Below are 25,852 nucleotides of genomic sequence, written 5' to 3' on the forward strand. Positions count from 1 at the left end.
ATCCGTGTGCACAATGGTAGATGCAGGGAAAGTGAATTTATGATTGATTCAGATTAATTTGTTCCTTCTGATGATACTTTGTTTCTATATAGTGGAACTTCAAAATTATTTTTATTTATAATTAATTTAGATTGATCTATATCTATATCCCAGTCAAGGCTTAGTTCCTGCCCAATGCTGCTAGGATAACTATCAGCACTACATGAACCTGAACTGAAAAAAAAATATTAGAAAATGAAAGAACAGATGGGCCAATAGATATATAGCTTCATTTTTACTTTGTGCCAACACAACCTCAATTAGACACATTAACATTCCAGATGTAACATAATAAAATAATAAAGTTGAAGGGATCAATTTCCTTTTTATAGGTATTGCAAGTGAACCTCCCTAACAAGGCATACTTTATTTAGCTAAAATAATGTTACTGGAAAAGTGTGTTATGACATCTACATATTAGCCAGGGTTTTCATAAGTCTTTTTTTTTCATTTAGGCACACACAGCGCTTTAACTTTTAGAAATATTGTCATGCTGCTGCAGTGTGTAGGAGTACAAAAAATGGAGTAGAGACAGTGATAGCAAGAGTGTGATAAATGTAGGATGGTAAAATAAATTTTGCATTTCATGCAGGTAAAGAGAAAACAGTGGGTGTGAGTAGTTTTAGCAGACTAAAGCAATATAAGGAATTCATGGTGAGAATGGCCCCTCAGGAATACAAAAGCAACCAAGAATCCTGAAATTGAAAGGAAGGAGTGAAAAATCAATTTACACAGATTCTCAAAGGGCGTAGGGTTTGACTACAATAAAGCAAAAGAAGAAAGGTGAATGGAACCTACTGCAATGCAAGTTATGTCTTACACTGTTTTAAATTAGGCCTATTAAATCAATCTGTCATTTGTTAAATACAAGGTTGTTTTGCTTATACAGTACAGCTGAAAGGTTTTTCTTAATATACTCTTGATTTATTGCAAATTAATAAAATCTCATATGTAAAGTTTGGTCATTTATATTTAGTATACAGGAATGGAAGTTGTTCATAACCTGATTTTGTATTCAAGTTGGAACTTGCACTAAAAAATGTTTGTTCTTGGAAAGCTAGCAAAACACGTAATGCTTTATTACTAGTTTACAAAAAGATATTCCACCTGGTGTTTCTTGCCTTGGCAAGTTCCTGGCAGACTTCTTGAGGAAGGCTGACTTTACCCACATCACTAGTGATGCAACTTCACTGAAGTATTAATAGTGCTGCCAGGTCTCTCCCACCAAACTGATGACATGACACACGCAGGTTGAATGCACACTGTTAGGCATAACCCCTTTTAAAACTTCATGGTATGTTTTCAGACAGTATGATGCATTATCTGTAACCACTACTAAAATCTCATTAAGATTCAGCTGTTTGTTGTGAAGGGACTGAAGTACTGCCTGTGAAAAGGTGGAAAAGTTGCAGCTCTCCATAAAGGTAACATCTGCCAAAAAGTACTGGTCTTCGGTACCTGTAATTGTAATTATGTAAATTATTTATAATGATTCTTAAACCTTAAATGTTTACAGATAGAAAATGTGCATCATTACATCTGTATCTTCATCTACTGCATATGTTAAATTAATTACAAAGCAAAAGCAAACTAATCTGCAAGACGCTAAATCTGGGAATTTAACAGAAAAAAAGAGTGACCTGCTTTTAAGGGCTTGTTGCATCTGAGGAGAAGCCTGCTCTTCTGCCCAGGTTTGTAGGTGCGAAGTTTATAACAGAAGAATCAAATGTGGACCTTGTGTGCCTCGTCACGGTGAGGCAAAACATTTATTAAATCCCAAAACACTGTGTTAATTTTTTAAAGAGAACCCATTAACAACCAGTGCCATTCTCTAATAACATTTTTCTTTGGGAAAGACTGTTAATACCGGCTAAATATAATTTCATGTACAATTAGAACTGCCTACATAAAAGAATTGCCATACAGCCAAATGTTTACTCACCTATCACTATGTTGAGAACTATGTGGCCTCAGCTATCTGTGGTGTCATCAACTACAACATAACTGTTACTATTAATAAAACAACAGTGAAGCAATATTACATACTTTAAATTACTTGCTCAGCACAATAACCCATTATACTTATAATCCTAGTCAAAACATAAATGAATCCACTTGCTACAACTGACCATACTAGTTGCTTTGGCTGTCATTTTCTATGACAAATTCACACTTATTTTGAATCCAATAAATCAACTGTGATCTCTTTACAGGAATTATTTTTTCTCCCAGCGAACAGCCTTTATGTTTTAATAAGGCATTCTATCCTCTTCTTGAAACTGAAGACTGACTGATTGGTATACATTGTTGATTCTGGTCTTCAGTCCAAATCATCAATAGTCTTTCTGTTTCAATAATCAGTCTGCAGACTAGTTAAGATTATAGATTTCATTGGCGCAGATCATTTTGCATTATGTTTTCATTTTTCAAATGGCATTTCCTCACTTTCTGTACACTATATGATGTTTATTTTTCTCTTTCAAAATTATTCATTTTCTTATCACCACCACCACCACCACCTCCTTTACCATTGGATGCATGTTTTGGAGGAATGCTTATTGCACAAAAACACACCACTAACTGACAAATTGTGAGATGCGTGAATGAAAGCATAAAATTATTTAAAAATAGTCACTAAGTCTGTGCTGTTCTATGAATCAAAATTAGCAAGTGCTATTACATATGCGTCTGCATAACAACTAGTTTGCTTCATTTTATAAGTAAAAATGGAAATTTGATAGTTGAAAATTGATTTAAATTAACATGCTAGTCTGTTTTTACATATTATAGTGAGCTGAGACTGTCCTAATGTGAGTGAGATCCACCTGTATTTGGATCCTACTAATACAATTGAAGCCAAAAGTCCCTTGTTTTAGTGTACTTGTACTTACTGTACTTGTTTAGCTGAAAATGTAACAAACTTTTTAAAGGGTTGGGGTGCTAGAATGGAAAAAATCCCATTGCTGGGTTGAGTTACGATAGAGTGGGAAGCGTGTGAGAACACTGCCAGTAATGCCTGTTATACATTTATAGGAAGCAGTCTTGTGCTCGCTGCTTCAATTCTGTTACTAGATGCTGCTGTAAAGGAACAGGGGACCTCTTATGCTAGGAGTCTTGTGGGAGTGGTAGAAGTGATGTCTTCTGGACTGTGAATGAAAGAGACGGACTTCTTTTCTCTCCCATTTATGCAACTCTTTATTTTCTTTAATTTCGTCAAACTCTTCACAATAAAACTACATAATAATTACATTCAGTCCATTCATGTCTCCAGTCTTATTTCTTTCCTCTGTCATAGATTTAGAGATGTTCAAGTTCTATACCAACAGTGTTGGACATAATGCACAAACCAACTCACCATAATTTTCACTCTGACATCTTGCCTTCACGATTCCCATTTGTGTAATTTACACGTTGTCACTTTAATCTCCCAGGTGTGTGTGTGGTGGCTTGCAATTAACTTCTGTCCCATCCTGCTATGAATGTTTGTTGCTGAAACCGTAACTGGAATAAAAGCAACAGTGAATTTGACTTCAAAAAGTGAGTGTCCTTTTAGAAAAAAATATTTTGCAGACAGTTGTTAGGACCATAAACACTTTTATTATTGATTTTTTTTCACTGTTCGCCAAATGATTGTTACATTGTTCAAGTGGCTTTTGTTTCATGAATAAGATTTCTCTCACTTTGGATGATGGTTTTTAGTATCCTTTTTTGCCATTACTCAGCACACATGTCATGTAATTATATTTTTTCTCTAAAGCATGGGGCCATCTTTAATGTGGTAAATTTATTTAGCAAAGTCAGATTGCATTGATTTTGATAGATTGTGATATGTTTTCTTTTCCATAATTCTACTCTATACTGTTAAGGCATTTCAAGTGTGAGTTTCACACCCCTCCCATGGAGAGGAACTCCAATTAAGAGAATAGCCAACAAGCTACTTTGGGCATGACAAATAAAGTAGACTGTCTGAGAAGGGTTGATCACTCAGTTAAGTATCACATTGCCTGGTAATTCAATAAATGATTCAATGCTGGTAATTCAATAAATTAACAAGATGCCCAACATGGATCTCCCAAGTTCATGTAGGTTGAGTGAGGGATCTTTATTTCACTTTCCAGCTGGGACAACGGAAATATGAAGACATTTGTACAATTTATGAATGAAAATCATTAATCGGCAAAACACTTTCACTTTTTCTGCTGTTGTCCAGACAACTTACTTTCAAGAAATAAGCCAAAGACATGTCTCAAAAAGCAAAATATTGTAGCTTATTTCTAATAAAAAGATAATAGAAGATGGATATATGCAAGTATATATGTGTGTGTGTGTATATATATACAGTATATACATATACTGTATATATATATATATATATCTTTACTAATAAAAGGCAAAGCCCTCACTGACTCACTCACTCACTCACTCACTGACTCATCACTAATTCTCCAACTTCCCGTATAGATTGAAGGCTGAAATTTGGCAGGCTCATTCCTTACAGCTTACTTACAAAAGTTGGGCAGGTTTCATTTCGAAATTCTACGTGTAATGGTTATAACTGGAACCTATTTTTTCGTCCATATACTATAATAGACGTCTGCTTGATGGCTGTGGGAGGCGGAGTTACGCCTCCCACGAATTTAGTGCCTGCCCATATAAGGTCGTCCTTCAGCGGCAATCCAATAGAAACACTGCCGCTAAATATTCATGGGTGAAGGACTGTGCTTATGTAGACAAAGATGAGATGGTCAGGGTGGTGTTTGGCACAAACTCAGCGAAACTGCGAGAGAAACTTTTAAGTGCTGGGTCTTAGCTAACATTAAATACAGCCGTGGACATCGCACGAGATGGCACCAGCACAGCTGGGAAACTTCGATGCATGTACACCGAGCGGCTCATGTAAACTGATGCAGTGCACAGACAAAAAGCAACAGTTCCAAATAGTGCTGAACAAAAACCGAATTACATAATTGAGAAGGCAGCAAAAAAATATGAAGCGTCTGACACATGCAAGCATATTCATAAGTGCAACTACTGCGGAAACAAAGCACACGGTGGAAAAAGTCAATGTCCCGCTAAAGGAAGACAGTGTAAAAAACCTGTGCATGCAGTGTGTCACGTCTCAGATAAAGAGGAAAACGAGCTGTTTATTGATGCAGTAAGAAACGAATCGATGAATGAAACCTGTTATCTTTACAACGATGGACAAACACGGAATGTGACTTGAACACAACACATCCTACAAATACGAACCTGATTGAAAGAAATAATAATAATCAAATCCTTGATGACAGCAACACTCATAACACTCACAAAACAATTACTTTGACAATCATGTTACGTTATTTTTAAAATGTTCCCTCTTCTTTTTCATAACTTCTTTAACACACGACATCACTGCGAAGCGTGGGTATTTTGCTGTCTATATATATTGTGAACTTGAACCCAGACACAGGCAGACAGACATCATTGTTTTCACCACACACTTGTTTTGAAAATGATGCACGTGCCCTGCCCAGGATTGGTTCCTGCCTTTGCGGTTTCCTCTGGGCGCTCCGGTTTCCTCCCACAATCCAAAGACATGCAGGTTAGGTGGACTGGCGATTCTAAATTGGCCGTAGTGTGTGCTTGGTGTGTGGGTGTGTTTGTGTGTGTGTACTGCGGTGAGTTGGCACCCTGCCCAGGATTGGTTCCTGCCTTGTGCCCTGTGTTGGCTGGGATTGTCTCCAGCAGACCCCAGTGACCCTGTGGTCGGATTCAACGTGTTGCAAAATGGATGGATATTCCAGCGCTGACTTTGTTTATTCCGACACTGACTTTATATATTCAAGATTTGACTTTATAGATTCCAGTGCTGACTTTATATATTCCGACACTGGCTTTATATATTCAAGTTTTGACTTTATTTAATTCCGACAGTGACTTTATATAATCAAGTTTTGACTTTATATATTCGCGAATGACTTTATATATACAAGTTTTGACTTTATATAGTTAAATGTAGTCATCATTGCATAACTTTTTCTTTACCATAGAAGACTAAATTCAACTTCCATTCCTAACAAAGATATTTCTGGCGACTAAATAGAACCTACTTATATCCAAATTCGAGCTATTGAGCTGTCGCCTGCCTGCCTGAATAAATCACCCGCGCTTCGCTCTTACTTTTTTACCGTTCATTTAATCATGGGTAGTGGCGGAAAAATTATAAAATGGAAGGAGGATTACACTGAGTATGGCTTTACCAAAACAATTATTGATGGCGAATCGATTATTCATAAAGCTTCAATCTGTGAGTATTTGGGGGCAGCGTCACAAAGTCGAAACTGCGTTAGCTGCGGAGCGCAGCTCAGAGCAAAATGAGGTGAATGGGAGGGGAGATGATGACGTGACTCCTCCACTCGTCTTAACTGTCAATCCCCCACAAACACAGTCTCTCGGAATTTGCATAAGCACAGCCCCTCACCTGCAATTTTAACTTAGTTACAAAATGATCTAAACTCTCATTTATATCCTGCGTCCTCTCATTAAACTTGTATCCTGCATTAGCCATGGGCATGACAAACGCCAGCGGTAGCCTGTCTATGAACTTAATTTAAACTTTAGGTTTACATCGTGCTTTGTTTCCGAAGTAGCAGGACTCATGAATATGTTTGTATATGTCACTCGCTTGCTTCTTATTGTTTCGCTGCCTTCTGAATTATATAATGCATGTTTTCTTCAGCGCTTTTTGGAGCTCTTCCTGGTTTTCTACGTACTGTGTTGACAGTCAGTTCACGTGATTACGTGCGAGGCGTGAAGATGTCACACGAAACTCCGCCCCCACGGCTTTTGAGCTCAACTCCATTACACTATATGTAGAAAAATAGCTTCTAGTTATGACCATTACGCGTAGAATTTCGAAATGAAACCTGCCCAACTTTTGTAAGTAAGCTGTTAGGAATGAGCCTGCCAAATTTCAGCCTTCTACCTACACAGGAAGTTGAAGAATTAGTGATGAGTCAGTGAGTGAGTGAGTCAGTCAGTGAGGGCTTTGCCTTTTATTAGTATAGATATATATATATATATATGTGTGTGTATATGTATATATGTAGATATGTATATATATATATGTAAATATATGTATATATATGTGGATGTATGTGTATATATGTATATATATATGTATGTACAAAGTATATATGTGTGTGTGTATATATATATATATATATGTGTATATGTGTATATAAATATATGTATGAATATGTATATTGTCACGCACGCGCGAGTAGGGGGCTGCGGACGGACCTTAATATGTTCGGGAAGACATACGCCAGCAGGTAGTGGCCGGGTTCTAACCTTTCTCCTTTTGTTTCTTACAGAAGAAAAGACGCACCGCTGCCATGAGCCTCCCTCCTACAGCTTCCCGCAGTACGCTACTTCCGCCCTTCCTCCGTCCACTACTCATGACGTCATCAATCCCATCTTCCACCACGGCTCCTTCCCAGCATTCCTCCACTTCCGGCCCCTCCTCCATAAATGTCCGCCGACGCCATCTTTGGTTGTCATGTACTAGGAATTCATTTTTTTCATGTACATTGACCTGTTTATTTGTGTGCTGTGGATCGTATTTCAGTATACGGGGCCGGAAACCCCAGACCTTTATGTTGTCTTCTGATAACTCTTTTACAATATATATGTTTATATGTGTGTGTGTGTGTATATATATATATATATATATATATATATATTATATATATATATAAATATGACAGCAACACTCATCACTCACAACAGTGACAAAAAAGTTACATTGACAATCATCCATCCATCCATTTTCTAACCCACTGAATCCGAATACAGGGTCACGGGGGTCTGCTGGAGCCAATCCCAGCCAACACAGGGCAGGAACCAATCCTGGGCAGAGTGCCAACCCACCGCAGGACACACACAAACACACCAAGGCCAATTTAGAATCGCCAATCCACCTAAACTGCATATCTTTGGATTGTGGGAGGAAACCGGAGCGCAAACCATGCAGGGAGGACCCGGGAAGTGAACCCGGGTCTCCTAACTGCGAGGTAGCAGCGCTACCACTGCGCCACCGTGCCGCCCATTGACAATCATGTTACGTTATTTTCAAAATGTTTCCTTTTCTTTTTCATTATTTCTTTAACACGCTACTTCTCTGCTGCGGCGGTATTTTGCTAGTATATATATATATATATATATATATATATATATATATATATATATTCATAGCATTCGTAGTCTGAGTCCTGATCTGATTGTATGAGTGGTTACCTACTCTATGTATACAGTTATATGAAAACGTTTGGGAACCCCTCTTAATTCTTTGGATTTTTGTTTATTATTGGCTGTGCTTTCAAAGTAGCAACTTCCTTTTAATATATGACATGCCTTATGGAAACGGTAGTATTTCAGCAGTGACATTAAGTTTTTTGGATTAACAGAAAATATTCAATATGCATCATAACAAAATTAGACAGGTACATAATTTGGGCACCCCAACAGAGATAATATATCAATACTTAGTTGAGCCTCCTTTTGCAGAAATATAACAGCCTCTAGACACCTCCTATAGCCTTTGATGAGTGTCTGGATTCTGGATGGAGGTATTTTGACCATTCTTCCATACACAATCTCTCCAGTTCAAAATTTGATGGCTGCCGAGCATGGACAGCCTGCTTCAAATCATCCCATAGATTTTCAATGATATTCAAGTCAGGAGACTGTGATGGCCATTCCAGAACTGTGTTTGGGTCATTGTCTTGTTGGAATATCCAACCCCTGCATAACTTCAACTTTGTGACTGATGCTTGAACATTATCCTGAAGAATTTGTTGATACTGGGTTGAATTCATCCGACACTCAACTTTAACATGGGCCCCAGTCCCTGAACTAGCCATACAGCCCCACAGCATGATGGAACCTCCTCCAAATTTGACAGTAGGTAGCAGGTGTTTTTCTTGGAATGCGGCGTTCTTCTTCCACCATGCAAAGTGCATTTTGTTATGACCAAATAACTAAATTTGTGTCTCATCAGTCCAAAGCACTTTGTTCCAAAATGAATCTGTTTGTGGCGTGAGTGCAGAAAGGGCTTCTTTCTCATCACCCTGCCATACAGATGTTCTTTGTGCAAATTGCACTGAATTTTAGAACAATGTACAGATACACCATCTGCAGCAAGATGTTCTTGCAGGTCTTTGGAGGTGATCTGTGGGTTGTCTGTAACCATTTTCACAATCCTGCACATATGCCGCACCTGTATTTTTCTTGGGCTGCCAGACCTGGGTTTAACAGCAACTGTGCCTTTGGCCTTCCATTTCCTGATTACATTCCTTACAGTTGAAATTGACAGTTTAAACCTCTGAGATAGCTTTTTGTAGCCTTCTACTAAACCCATGATACTGAACAATCTTTGTTTTCAGATCTTTTGAGAGTTGCTTTGAGGATCCTATCCTGTCACTCTTCAGAGGAGAGTCATAGGGAATCACAGCTTGCAGATGACCACCTTAAATTCTCATGATTGGACACACTTGTCTATGACGTTCAAGCCTTAACGAGCTAATCCAATCAATTTGGTGTGGCAAGTAATCAGTAATGAGCTGTTACATGCAATCAAAATCAGCAAAATTACAAGGAGACCCAGATTTTTGTACAGCCAGTTTTTCACATTTTATTTAATTTCATACATCTAAATACTGCTTCACTAAAAATCTTTGTTCAGAAAATACTCCAGTACTCAGATGTTCCTAGGAAATGAAAGACATACCACTGCTATCTTTTTTGTTGAAAGTAGAGTAAATTATTATGCAGCCTGAGTGGGGTTCCCAAACCTTTTCATATGACTGTGTATATATATAAAATATTTAAAATGGTGATAGGTTGGTTGAACTTTTTCTCACCTTTAGAAAAAAGTACACTTCTAATACATTCTTATCTTTCTATTCATGTGGTTAAGATGTGTAAATTCTTTCACTAGTTATTAAGCTTCTGTTGCCTGCACAGTTGTGTTTATTTGCACACAGTAGTTGTGCACTGGTTTACGTTCCCAATAAACATAGATTCTGTGTATGAGTGTCTGCTGTGCATCATCTTAGTGGATTTAGTAAGAAACTTAGAACAGCAAGAACTTATCCTTCACATGGTTATTACCTTTCAGTTAGTGGCTCCAATACTTTAACACATTAGCTGACTTTTGTTATATCTAAGTTAAAATTAATTTAATACAATTACAATTTCTAAGGCATCTGTGGTGGTTTTAAAGGAAGGAGCAGACATCTTGCCATGTGTGAAGATAAGCCCATCTCTTTTGGATATTCAGTTGTGCAAAGTTCTGTCCATCAAGGTTACCACTAGTTGAATTATGGTTTGTTGTTCAAAGTTAGATATCCAGATGGTGCCCCTATGAGATGTCTCTGCAATGTTAATTAGTTTGGGATTGATCAACTGATCAGGTAAAGTGAAGAGGCTACCTTCTGGATAAGAAGCCCTGTGAAGGAAACTGCCTTTTTAATTGTCATTAAGAATGTCTGGCCCTGGCTTTCAAAGCCAAGAATCTGTGTTGCAGGAAAGTCAGTCTGTCTTACAATGTTTTTGTGTGTATTATTTGTAACCAAGGTTCCAGAACCTACCAGGTAATTTATAACTAACACAGGGCAAATTGATTTTGCTGCATTTAGTAGTGGCTTTAAGCGGTCTTTAATATAAATGGGAGAAGCACGGAAGAGAAACTCCTAATCTTTAGGACTTTACTGACTATATCTGGCACCAGAACCCCAAATTCAAAAGACATACATTTGATTGTCCTGTCTATAAAACTATCGCTTTGATTGTTCAATAGCAATCAGTTAAGAATTAGATACATGTGATGCTAGTTTTAATGACCATAGGATTCTGTTACAGAAAAACTAGCATGTTTGATGTCAGTATGCAAATCAGTTTCCAAATCTATACTAATAAAAGGCAAAGCCCTCACTGACTCACTCACTCACTCGCTCACTCACTGACTGACTGACTGACTCACTCATCACTAATTCTCCAACTTCCCGTGTAGGTAGAAGGCTGAAATTTGGCAGGCGTATTCCTTACAGCTTACTTGCAAAAGTTAAGCAGGTTTCATTTAGAAATTCTACACGTAACGGTTGATAACGGTCGACAACGTCCGCTATGTTGAACTTTCTTATTTATGGCCCCATCTTCACGAAATTTGGTTGTCGGCTTCCCTGCGCTAACCAAAACCAATGTACGTACTTATTTCAGTGGTATGATGCCACTGTCGGTCGCCATATTGAACTTTTCAACGGTCTTTGTTACTTATGGGCCCATCTTCAAGAAATTTGGTACGCGGGTTCCCAACGCTAACTGAATCCTACTTACGTACATATATATGTCCATAGCCTGCAGCTCAGTCACCGTGTGAGGCGGCGTTGGGTCCCCCATCCCAACGCCTCCCACGTTGTTGGCTGCCTGCCTATATAAGGCCGTCCGTCGCTCCTGTCTCTATATTCCCTTCCTTGCTTCGCCACGGGATTCACGTCTCCCTGCTGATAACTACAGCCTTTTTATTTAATCCACGGCTTCTCCGCTGTTTTATTGTTCATTTATTACGATTATAGTTATTGTTTAGGTATTTTAGACTTACTTTACATTGTTCAGGTACCCATTTCCTTTATCATTCCAACCGTACCCCCATTAACATGTCTATCGAAGTGATCACCATCGATCAAAGAACTGTCACTTACCAAGTGGTTTCCATGCCCGGAGATGGCACCTACCTTTTCCATTCTCTTTGTTACATATTGCATGGCCATATCAGGCTCATTCTTGATATCTGGAGGAACATTGTGTCTTATGTATTGAATGACTGGGACAGGTTCAAGGTGTGGACTGATGACGGTACAGGAGATAATTTTACCACACAGGAGCACTATAAGAGTGAAATGCTTAAGCCCTTCACCTATGCATCTGCATGCGAGTTGATGGATGCCGCTGAATTGTTCGTTTGGCGCTTTCAAGTGTACCGAAATGGCCAAATATTTTAGACCTTTCGAAAACCGCCAATGCCTCTTAAACATCTTAGATTGACAGGTGACGATTTCAGTAGTGGACACTTTGATGTTTATGAATGTTTAAACTCTCAAAAGCTGGATGTGAAGTTATCGATGAAACCGGTTGTATACTTACAACGCTTGACAGATGCCGAATGTCTCTTCAACACAAGTCCTACAAATACTGTCGTAATTGAAACAAACCATGAAAATCAAATCGATTATGACAGCAGCAATCCAAGCTGTGAGATTTGAAACAAGATTACTGTTCACATGGCCAACTGTATGTTACATGCTCAAGAGTAAGCTCAGCGCACAGCTTGGTCATATTACAACCGGAGGGCCGAACTCACAATGTGGTATACAAAGAGATCCTTAACAAATAATTATTGGTATATTTTTCCTCAGTTTATAAAGGTTTAATTTTCTTCTTAATAAAAATTTTAAGGCAGTACTTCGCCGCTGTGAAGCGCGGGTATTTTGCTAGTCTTGAATAAAATAAAACACTGCATAAGATGAATTACCTAAAACTCCTTCCAAGCCATTTTTCATTTCTAGTAATCTATAGGCTTTACATGTTCTGCTTCTAAAAGTGCACTCTACAATAAATACTTGTCTCAGCTGACTGCCCTCTTATTTGATGTTCCTTCCACTCACTGACTCATTCCCTTGTGCCACCTTTGATTCTATTTGGTAACCTTCTGAATTTATACAAAATTGTTACTTAACATACCTGGTACTATTGTACGGCCATTCATTATTGTTTGTCAAGATTCACTGGATAGTGTTTCCCATTAGAACATTTTCAGTTATGTCTATTTGAGTATACTATATGAGTATATACTTATGTGTCACTGAACTATAGGACATACCCTATCCATTCATCCATACTAAGCATATTCTATTTAAGATGTGTCAGAGCTGGAGCTAATTCCGGGAACACTGACTAAATTCCAGATTTAATTCTGCACTGGGCGTCAGTCTATCACATGGCAGATTTTATCAATTAGGCCAATGTAGAGTTGTCAGTCAACCTAACACAAACATTTAAAATTTAGGAGCAAAACTGGAGCACCCTAAAATTAATATATTCAGATATTGTGAGAGGTTTCAACATAGAACTCGTTTTTCTCTCTGCCATTTCCTCATGGATGAATAATCATCACTTTAATCATAATCTTTCAAAGTCTGGTATCTTGCACTTGCCTTCTGATTCTCCTTACTCAGAATTGTCTTTAAGCATCACTCTGGAAGATGTCACTCTTTCAACATCAGTCATTATCAAGAATCTTGTCATTGCTCTGCAATCCCCACTTTCTTTTATTAAGTACTAGCAAAATACCCACGCTTCACAGCGGAGAAGTAGTTTGTTAAAGAAGTAATGAAAAAGAAAATGAAACATTTTGAAAATAATGTAACATGATTGTCAATGTAATTGTTCTGTCACTGTTATGAGTGTTGCTGTCATATATATAATATAGCAAAATACCTGCACTTAGAAGTGGAGAAGTACTGCCTTAAAGTTTTTATTAAGAAGAAAATTAAACCTTTTTAAACTGAGGGAAAATATACCATAATTATTTGTTAAGGATCTCTTTGTATACCACATTGTGAGTTCGGCCCTCCGGTTGTAATATGACCAAGCTGTGCACTGAGCTTACTCTTGAGCATGCAACGTACAGTTGGCCATGTGAACAGTAATCTTGATTCAAATCTCACAGCTTGGATTGCGTGTCCACTACTGAAATCGTCACCTGTGAGTCTAAGATGTTTAAGAGGCACTGACAGTTGTCGAAAGGTGTAAAATATTTGGCCATTTCAGTACACTTGAAAGCAACAACCGAACAATTCAGTGGCAGCCATCAACTCACATGCATAACCATAGGTAAAGGGCTTAAGCATTTCACTCTTCTAGTGCTCCTGTGTAGTATAATTATCTCCTGTACCGTCATCAGTCCACACCTTGAACCTGTCCCAGTCATTCAATACATAAGACACAATGTTCCTCCGGATATCAAGAGTGAGCCTGATATGGCCGTGCAATATGTAACAAAGAGAATGGAAAAGGTAGGTGCCATCTCCGGGCATGGAAACCACTCGGTAAATGACAGTTCTTTGATCGATGGTGATCACCTCGATAGACATGTTAATGGGGGTACGGTTGGAATGATAAAGGAAATGGGTACCTGAACAATGCAAAGTAAATCTAAAATACCTAAACAATAACTATAATCGTAATAAACGAACAATAAAACAGCGGAGAAGCCGTGGATTAAATAAAAAGGCTGTAGTTATCAGCAGGGAGACGTGAATCCCGTGGCGAAGCAAGGAAGGCAATGTAGAGACCAGAGCGATGGACGGCCTTATATAGGCAGGCAGCCAACAATTTGGGAGGCATTGGGATGGGGGACCCAACGCCGCCTCACACGGTGACTGAGCTGCAGGCTATGAACGTATATATGTACGTAAGTAGGATTCAGTTAGCGTTGGGAACCTGCGTACCAAATTTCTTGATGATGGACCCATAAGTAACAAAGACCGTTGAAAAGTTCAATATGGCGGCTGACAGTGACATCATACCACCGAAATAAGTACGTACATTGGTTTCGGTTAGCGCAGGGAAGCCGACAACCAAATTTCGTGATGATGGGGCCATAAATAAGAAAGTTCAACATGGCGGACGTTGTCGACCGTTATCGACCGTTACCCCTAGAATTTCGAAATTAAACCTGCCTAACTTTTGTAAGTAAGCTGTAAGGAATGAGCCTGCCAAAGTTCAGCCTTCTACCTACACGGGAAGTTGGAGAATTAGTGATGAGTGAGTGAGTCAGTCAGTTAGGGCTTTGCCTTTTATTAGTATAGACTAGCAAAATACCCGCGCTTCGCAGCGGCGAAGTACTGCATTAAAATTTTTATTAAGAAAAAAAATTTAACATTTTTAAACTGAGGGAAGATATGCCAATAATTATTTGTTAAGGATCTCTTTGTATACCATGTTGTCAGTTCGGCCCTCCGGTTGTAACATGACCAAGCTGTGCGCTGAGCTTACTCTTGAGCATGTAACTTACAGTTGGCCATGTAAACAGTAATCTTGTCTCAAATCTCACAGCTTGGATTCCTGCTGTCATAATCGGTTTGAGTTTCATGGTTTGTTTCAATTACGACAGTATTTGCAGGATTTGTTGTGTTGAAGTGACATTCGGCATCTGTCAAGCGTTGTAAGCACACAACCGGTTTCATCGATAAAATCACATCCAGCTTTTGAGAGTTTAAACATTCAAAAACATCAAAGTGTCCACTATTGAAATCGTCACCTGTGAATCTAAGATGTTTAAGAGGCATTGGCGGTTGTCGAAAGGTGTAAAATATTTGGCCATTTCGGTACTCTTGAAAGCGACAACTGAACAATTCAGGGGCAGCCATCAACTCACATTCAGAACAATAGGTGAAGGGCTTAAGCATTTCACTCTTCTAGTGCTCCTGTGTAGTCTAATTATCTCCTGTACCGTCATCAGTCCACACCTTGAACCTGTCCCAGTCATTCAATACATAAGACAGAATGTTCCACGGATATCAAGAGTGAGCCTGATATGGCCGTGCAATATGTAACAAAGAGAATGGAAAAGGTAGGTGGTACAGTATCTCCGGTATGGAAACCACTCGGTAAGTTACAGTTCTTTGATCGATAGTGATCACCTCAATAGACATGGTAATGGGGGTTGGAATGATAAAGGAAATGGGTACCTGAGCAATGTAAAGTAAGTGTAAAATACCTATACAATAACTATAATTGTAATAAACAAACAATAAAACAGCGAGAAGCCGTGGATTAAACAAAAAGGCTGTAGTTATCAGTAGGGAGACGTGAATCCCGTGGCAAAGCAAGGAAGGGAATGTAGAGACCGGAGTGACGGACGGTCTTATATAGGCAGGCAGCCAACAATGTAGGAGGCGTTGGGATGGGGGACCCAATGCCACCTCACACGGTGACCGAGGCAGGCTATGGACATATATATGTACGTAAGTAGGATTCAGTTAGCGTTGGGAACCCGTGTACCAAATTTCTTGAAGATGGGCCCATAAGTAACAAAGACTGTTGAAAAGTTCAATATATGGCGGCCGACAGTGGCATCATACCACCGAAATAAGTACATACATTGGTTTCGGTTAGTGCAGGGAAGCCACCTAAAAAATTTCGAGAAGATGGGGCCATAAATAAGAAAGTTCAACATGGCGGACGTTGTTGACCGTTATGACCATTACGCGTAGAATTTCGAAATGAAACCTGCTTAACTTTTGTAAGTAAGCTGTAAGGAATGAGCCTGCCAAATTTCAGACTTCTACCTACACGGGAAGTTGGAGAATTAGTGATGTTGGAAAGTTCAATATGGCAGCCGACAGTGGTGTCATACCAACGAAATAAGTACAGACAACGGTTTCTGTTAAAAGTTCAATATGGCGGCCGACAGCAGCATCATACCACCGAAATAAGTACCAAATTTCAGCCTTCTACCTACACGGGAAGTTGGAGAATTAGTGACGTTGGAAAGTTCAATATGGAGGCTGACAGTGGCGTCATACCACCGAAATAAATATGTACATTGGTTTTGGCTAGCGCAGGGAAGCCGCCTACCAAATTTCGTGAAGATGGGGCCATGAATAAGAAAGTTCAATATGGCAGACGTTGTTGACCGTTATGACCATTACGCGTAGAATTTCGAAATGAAACCTGCTTAACTTTTGTAAGTAAGCTGTAAGGAATGGGCCTGCCAAATTTCAGCCTTCTACCTACACGGGAAGTTGGAGAATTAGTGACGTTTGGAAAATTCAATATGGCGGCCGACAGTGGCGTCATACCACCGAAATAAGTACGTACATCGGTTTTGGTTAGCACAGGGAAGCCACCTACCAAATTTCGTGAAGATGGGGTCAGCCTTCTACCTACACGGGAAGTTTGAAAATTGGTGACGTTGGAAAGTTCAATATGGCAGCCGACAGTGGCGTCATACCATCGAAATAAATAAGTACATCGGTTTCGGTTAGCGCAGGGAAGCCGCCTACCAAATTTCGTGAAGATGGGGCCATGAATAAGGAAGTTCAACATGGCGGATGTTGTCGACCGTTATTGACCGTTATGACCATTACGTGTAGAATTTCGAAATGAAACCTGCTTAACTTTTGTAAGTAAGCTGTAAGGAATAAGCCTGCCAAATTTCAGCTTTCTACCTACATGGGAAGTTGGAGAATTAGTGATGAGTGAGTGAGTGAGTGAGTGAGTGAGTGAGTGAGTGAGTGAGTGAGTGAGTGAGGGCTTTGCCTTTTATTAGTATAGATTCAGAGGATTTGAAAACTGCATCTCTAATTGTGTCAAGTAGCTCCTTTTCAGGCACTGGTTCTCTCATGGCAACAGTATTGCAGCTTTCTCCTGGCGGGATTTCCATCATCTGCAATCATGCCTCTCCTATACCCTAGAATTCATCTACTTGATTGGTGTTCCCAGTTCCTTGCTTCACCCCTTCTACTACTTTCCATCGGTCTCTCCCTTGGCTTTCTGTTGCTGCAAGGATAGTATTCAAAACTCTTGGCTTGGCCTATAGTCCTCTGAATGGTTTTGCTTATCAATATCTACAATTCTTTGTTTCTACTTACCTCCCTTCGAGAAGTCTCTGATCTGCCATTGCTTGTCTGCTGACCATCCCTCCTCTTGCCAGACATGTCAAGACTGGACAGTAATTCTCCATTCCTACTTTACCTATTTGAACGGCACCTAATTTTCTTGTGTTTAGGCATCTTCTAAAAACGTTGTATTAAATATTTTGGAGCTGCTTAGTTTCTCTGTATTGGGTAGCTGCTGCTGAAATGACAGTTTAGGATACTGATTTTTGTGGTATTTTAGCTTCATATAATTATGTATTTCTATTTCCTTTGTGCTCATTTTTATCTTGTTTTCTTTTGTTTTTTGATGCTTACACCTTGATTATTTTATGCATTTAACTTGACTTGTAAGTTGCCTTGGGTAAAAGCATCTGCTAAATATATAATAATCAATAAGAGTATAGAAACCTCATTGACAGGCAAGTATGAACTCAGTTTTATGTAGTTTGAGACCTTAGCACTAAGTACTACATCCAGTTCTAGGATCTCTGAAGCAATTAAGTTAAATTACCTTTTTTGTTTGCAAAGAGAGATCTTTTTTTTCATCTGTAGTATATTTATTTATTTATTTATTTATATAAAGGAATTTATATAAGATTGATATAACATAAGTATATATTGATGCATTTGTCACTAGTCTGAATGTCTTTGAAATGTTGGAGGAATCCTATATAATTAGAGAAATTAGTGAAGCTATATAGCATTTCTGCCTTTAATCAAAGTGAGTATGAGTTAATGTAAAATATACAGCATATAGTTGATACAATATTAATGCATTTATGAGTCTTTTTAAAAATATTTTAATTACTCCATCATGTTTAGAAAATTAATACTTAATTTACATTATGAGCACTGTAATCAGCAGTGTGCTATAGGGCTGCTCTGAACACAAATAAAAGCCCTACAGACATTGCTTCCTATTTTGGTGATTGGTTATTTACCTTTACTAATATTTATAGTGTTTTCTAAAATGCAGTTTATTTTTAAGAGGCTTGACTGAGTCATCTGTTAAATGCATTAGCAGCAACAAATAATAATAAAAATGACTGAATGTCATCTTATGCTCAATTTTTTAAAGTGAACATTGAGAACTTTTACACAAATATACAATTAAATTAATTCAGAAAATGTAAGAAATGCTTTCACATAGTTAAACTGGTACTCTGTATAGGGATGCTTCCTGCCTTGCACCCAATGCTGCCACAGTAGCCCTGACTGTCAGTACCCCATACTGAATTTAATAAGTCTAAAATCTCTAGAAATACAAAATTATATAAGATTAATACTGATCAACGTGTCATGTCAGTTTTGGGCTCCATGTTAAGTTTTCTCCATTTAGTTTCAGATTTGGTTTAATGTGTTGCATTGTCAGGGATGTTAACTAAAGTAAGCAGCATAACAACACTGATAGCCTCTGTAACATGATTCATCTACTCTTTATGAAATCTCACAGAGACCGCCAGTCCCTCTTCTGGCTTGCTGACCCCAGTCCCTCTTCTGGCTTGCTGACCCAATAAAAATATTACTTTTTACGCATTGAACAATCAGGTCTTGGGTTAGCCTTATTTTTTCATGTTGTTGGCTTAGGGGCTAAGGTGGAAGCTTGCAGACACGTTACAGTGGGATGCAAAAGTTTGGGCAACCTTGTTAATAGTCATTATTTTCCTGTATAAATCGTTGGTTGTTACGATAAAAATGTCAGTTAAATATATCATATAGGAGACACACACAGTGATATTTGAGAAGTGAAATGAAGTTTATTGGATTTACAGAAAGTGTGCAATAATTGTTCAAATAAAATCAGGCAGGTGCATAAATTTGGGCACCACAAAAAAGAAATGAAATCAATATTTAGTAGATCCACCTTTTGCAGAAATTACAGCCTCTAAACGCTTCCTGTAGGTTCCAATGAGAGTCTGGATTGTGGTTGAAGGTATTTTGGACCATTCCTCTTTACAAAACATCTCTAGTTCATTCAGGTTTGATGGCTTCTGAGCATGGACAGCTCTCTTTAACTCACACCACAGATTTTCAATTATATTCAGGTCTGGGGACTGAGATGGACATTCCAGAACGTTGTACTTGTTCCTCTGCATGAATCCTTAGTGGATTTTGAGCAGTGTTTCGGTCGTTGTCTTGTTGAAAGATCCAGCCCGGTGCAGCTTCAGCTTTGTCACTGATTCCTGGACATTGTTCTCCAGAATCTGCTGATACTGAATGGAATCCATGCGTCCCTCAACTTTGACAAGATTCCCAGTCCCTGCACTGGCCACCAGAGATGGGGACTCGAGTCACATGACTTACTCGAGTCACAATTTTCAGGACTTGAGACTTGCTTGATTGAAGTAAGAAAATGACTTGACTTGACTTTGACTTGAGAGTAAGTGACTTGAGACTTGACTTAAAGTGGAAGACTCGACAATGACTTGAACTTTTAAATATAATTCGTTTAATAAAATAAAATAATTTAATAAAATAATTATGACTCAGCAGCACCATAATTGGCGCCTGCGCCCTTAACGCTGCACAACTCTTAACGTTACCAAGAAGAATAAGAAGAAGAACGCTGCACAACTCAAACCGCGCCAAACATGGCAGACAATAGTCAAGCTCCTCATATAGTCACGTTTGGCTATAAGGACTTTGAACTAGACCGTACTAACAAAAAAAGATTTGCCAGATGCAGAGAATGCAACGCGAGAGTATCAGACACGACAACCACAACATCAAATTTCATCCGCACTTCAAAAACCACAAGGAAAGGTAAGAAAGTCGAATTCTTTATAGTCAATTTAATAAAACGATTACTAATTAATTAAATTAATCTTTTCTGTTTGTCATAATTTGGCCTTGGTTGCATGTTTTTTATCAGAAATGTGATGATCATCTCATAAATAAAATGCTATAACGTTACCAGTGGCGTAGCCGCATTTTAATGTTGATTGCAACTTGAAATGAAAGGGCTTCTCAATATTACATGTAAACTATAATGTCTATATTAAATGTGCGCATTTTCAAATGTTTGTATGGACTGACTGCGTGTAGTTAGTTGAATGACAGCTCGTGTAACGTTATACTGCATGAAAATCTAAGATGAAAGCGTCGGTGCAATCACTTCTCCTTCAATAACTCGTTCAAAACTTTTTGGTCATACAGACAAGAATAATTTCATCGTTCGAATCGGTTACGTTAAGTGTCTATAATTTTTTTGTGTACACTCACAATAACAACAAAATGTTGTGTGCTGTATAACAATGAAACCAGTTCAAATAGAAAACAAATATATCAGATTATATATTATGTATGAAACGTGTATATTGCGCGTCCACCGCAGAGATGACGATTAAGCTTCATAACTTCATCACTGGGCTTCATATAATGGATATGTATGGCACCCCGAAGTTTGAATTTCCAAAATGCAGTTTAAATGCAGCTTCAGAAGACTCTAAACGATTCCAGCCGAGGAGGAGGAGTCTTATCTAGCGAAACAATCGGTTATTTTCTAAACAAATGGACAATTTATATACTTTTTAAACCTCAAATGCTGGTCTTGTGTTGTCTCTGCGCAGTCTGTGTGATTCGGGTAAATACAGTCTTAGATTGCAGCAAAAGTGCAGACACAGTGTTTACACAGTTAACATGTATAGAAGCTCAAATGCCCTTTACAAAAAAAGGTAAAAACAGCATTGCAGGATGTTTTTGACATTAAAGATATAAAAGAGATTGTTGTTTTTTTGACATCTATTAACTGTATTTACCCGAATCACACAGACTGCACAGAGAGGAGACAAGACCAGCATTTGAGGCTAAAAAGTATATAAATTGTCAATTTGTTTGGAAAATAACCAATCATTTCGGCTTTCTGAAGCTGCATTTAAACTGCATTTTGGAAGTTCAAACTTCGGGGCGCCATACATATCCATTATATATAGACAGAAATCCTGAAATGTTTTCCTCAAAAAAAAAAAAAAACAACAATTTCTTTATGACTGAGGAAAGAAAGACATGAACATATTGGATGACAAGGGGGTGAGAGTACATTATCTGTACATTGTTGCTGTCAAAGTAAACTAATCCTTTCAGATTGAATTGCATTATACATTTTAGACTGGATTTCTTAGTTTTAAACATTTTGTGTAAGCAACACAATTTTATTTTCAGATATTAATGTAGCACAGATATGCATATGATTTAAATATAGCAATGCAAATAAGATACATAATATATGTATATAAGTTCATCTTTTCTGTAAAAAGTTTTCTGTGCAAAAATAAATGTATCGAAAATTTAACCTCTGTTTGTTTTAGTACTGCAACTTGACTTGACTTGGCTTGAAACTTATCAGGACTCGACTTGACTTGCTTAGGGTGAACCCTTGACTTGACTTGACTTGCTTGATTTGTCTTAACTGTGACTTGAGACTTGACTCGAGACTTGATGATTAACACTTGAAACTTGCTTGGACTTGATCATATGCGACTTGTCCCCATCTCTGGGCCACACAGCCCCACAGCATGATGGAACCACCACCATATTTTACTGTAGGTAGCAGGTGTTTTTCTTGGAATGCTGTGTTCTGTTTCCTCCATGCATAACGCCCCTTGTTATGCCCAAATAACTCAATTTTAGTTTCATCAGTCCACAGCACCTTATTCCAAAATGAAGCTGGCTTGTCCAAATGTGCTTGAGCATACCTCAAGCGGCTCTTTTTGTGCTGTGGGCGGAGAAAAGGCTTCCTCTGCATCACTCTCGCATACAGCATCTCCTTGTGTAAAGTGCGCCGAATGGTTGAACGATGCACATTGACTCCATCTGCTGCAAGATGATGTTGTAGGTCTTTGGTGCTGGTCTGTGGGTTGACTCTGAGTGTTCTCACCATTCGTCGCTTCTGTCTATCCGAAATCTTTCTTGGTCTGCCACTTCGAGCCTTAACTTGAACTGAGCCTGTGGTCTTCCATTTCCTCAATATGTTCCTAACTGTGGAAACAGACAGCTTAAATCTCTGGGGCAGCTTTCTGTATCCTTCCCCTGAACCATGATGGTGAACAATCTTTGTCTTCAGGTCATTTGAGAGTTGTTTTGTGACCCCCATGTTGCTACTCTTCAGAGAAAATTAAAGGAGGAGGGAAACTTACAATTTCTCATTATAGGATTCACCTGTGTATGTAGGTCAGGGGTCACTGAGCTTACCAAGCCAAATTGAGTTACAATAATTTGTTTTAAAAGTTTTGGAATCAATAAAATGACAACGGTGCCCAAATTTATGCACCTGCCTGATTTTGTTTGAACAATTATTGCACACTTTCTGTAAATCCAATAAACTTCATTTCACTTCTCAATTATCACTGTGTGTGTCTCCTATATGATATATTTAACTGACATTTTTTATCGTAACAACCAACGATTTATACAGGAAAATAATGACCATTAATAAGGTTGCCCAAACTTTTGCATCCCACTGTACCTCTCAAGAAGTCAAGACATCAACGATAGAGGCAGAGTTTCAAAGAAAAAGCCATAAAAAAATACAAAAAAGGTTAAAATAAGCAGAAGAGCATAGAAATTGGACAAAGAAGACTGGAAAAGTGTATTATGGTCAGCATTCTGGAATCATCCTTTCACTGTTGCAGATGACCCTGGCATTTGGCAAATATTTGGGAAACCGATGCCGTACATGTCCTCATTTGGATTATTCCTTACACTGTAGACTCTAACGTTTGTGCAGTTCCCATCTAGGCCTTCCTCTTTTTTCTTTCCTTGTTAGTTCCACTTTTCCTTCTTCTTCCAAGACAGTAATAGACACCTTTGTTTGAAATTTACCTTTCTTTGCAATCTGTCATGTGGAATAGTGTTTGATCAGCAAAAAGCAATAGACTGACATGTTTCTTCATTCTGGCCATTTTGACTCCCAGAAGTGAAATTTAGGAGTGCCAGTACTTTGCAACACAAGTGAACAGAATGACTGGCTTCAGCTGTGAAAATGCAATTAGAAAGTTTTTTTTCTGATAGCCAATTATAATATACATGACTGATTAAATATAAGCTAAGGGGGTTTACTATTATGACACTAAAGGAATGGCTACTAAAAACAGGGCTTTGCAGTCATATGTAAATAATAAATTTAAAAATCTGTCATTTCAAGCAGTAAGAACCATTGGAAACAGGAGTAATATCTTGACTATATTTTTAATCAATTCAGTGGAATCTTGATAAAAAAAACTATTAATTTCTATAAAAATCAAAAAGGTTACTGGGCGTGTCCTTACCTTTGACTGACAGTGTACATAAAAAAAACATAGTACACTTAAGCATACAGTGATCCCTTGCTATATCGCGCTTCGACTTTCGCGGCATCACTCCATCATGGATTTTAAATGTAAGCATATCTAAATATATATCACTGATTTTTCGCTGGTTCGTGGATTTCTGCAGACAATGGGTCTTTTAATTTATAGTACATGCTTCCTCAGTTGCTTTGCCCAGTTGATTTCATACAAGGGACGGTATTGGAGGATGGCTTAGAAGCTAACTTCAGAGCATGTATTACGTATTAAATAAAACTCCTCGATGATATACAATATGCTTCCCGTGTGGTGCTTAATTGTTCGCTTTTCTCTGTCTCTCTCAATCTCTCTGACATTCTCTGCGCCTGACAGAGGGGGTGTGAGCAGAGGGGCTGTTTGCACAGAGGATACGGACGCGCCTCTAAAAAATGCTGAAAGACTACCTTCACATTGTTCCTTTCTTTGCGACCGCTTTATCGCGGTGCTCGGCATACTTAAAACCCCAACAGCACGTATTGATTTTTTGATTGTTTACTTTTCTCTCGCTCTCTCTCTGACATTCTCTGCTCCTGACATGCATTCCTTTGAAGAGTAAGATATGTTTGCATTCTTTTAATTGTGAGAAAGAACTGTCATCTCTGTCTTGTCATGGAGCACAGTTTAAACTTTTGACTAAAGGGTGTTATTTCATGTCTAGAGGGCTCTAATAATGTTAACAGTATGGGAGAGTTTATAAGGGCTTAAAATATATTAAAATAACCATGCAAACATATGGTTTCTACTCTCGCGGATTTTCACCTATTCTGGAAAGCAACCCCTGCGCTCGAGGAGGGATTACTGTATATGAACATAAAATAAGGTGTACACGTTTATTCTAATACTAAGGTAACTGAGCCAGAGTACATCTCAACAGCTTTTGGCAAAAGACATGCCCAAACTTGGGCATATTTTTTATGTATATATATATTACATATTTTTCAAAGAGACAAGCTTGCAATTGATAGCATATGCATACTTGAACACATTCCTTTGAGAAATTACTTATTCACTTTCTCTCCTCTCCTTTATAAGGTCAAGAACAGCAGAAACCATCCCAGCAACTTCCAGTCCTTCCATAAAGGATTAATGCCTTAAAGAATGTTTTTGGAAATCCCTGATAAATAAATTTAACATATTTTAAATTGTGTATTGTTTGAAATACTTATCCATTTTATACTATTTACCCTATCAGTTTCTGTAGTACAAGTCACATGCACTAGCTCCACAGCTTACAGCCTCCTGCAAAAATTGCATCTCTTTATCCACACTGAAAGATGGTGATATCCTTGGGAAAGCCAAGGCATCTGTGCCAAACACTAAAGTTCTCAAAGACTCTGATGTATGGTGCAGGACTAGAATTAGGAGCCTTAACAAGGGAACAGCAAAAACCAAAACCAGGTATTGAACTAAAGAATAAAAAAGGATTTGATGCAGAATATTTGACAACAGAAAAGAAAAATAGATGACTATTTTGTAAAATCCAGGACAAGAAAGAGCACAGTGATCTCGCTGACCCTAACCCTAACCCCAATCTAGAATATATCGCAGTGATGAGTATTTATGAGTTAAAGGGAATCTTAAGATGATGTAGTGCTAGGTCTCATTGTCTCTTTCAACTTTCAGATTCTGTTTCAAGACCAGCTGTGCTAAGCAAATAGTGATTATGAGCAACATACTAAAGAACCAAAAAAAAAATAACAATAGGAATAAATGAAATGTACTCATTTTCCATAATGCCTAAGAAATAAATTCAGTATTATTTGAACAGATTGATGTAAGAGTGCA

The sequence above is a fragment of the Polypterus senegalus genome, chromosome 4, assembly GCF_016835505.1.
Source record: "Polypterus senegalus isolate Bchr_013 chromosome 4, ASM1683550v1, whole genome shotgun sequence".
In the NCBI taxonomy this organism is placed as follows: Eukaryota; Metazoa; Chordata; class Cladistia; order Polypteriformes; family Polypteridae; genus Polypterus; species Polypterus senegalus.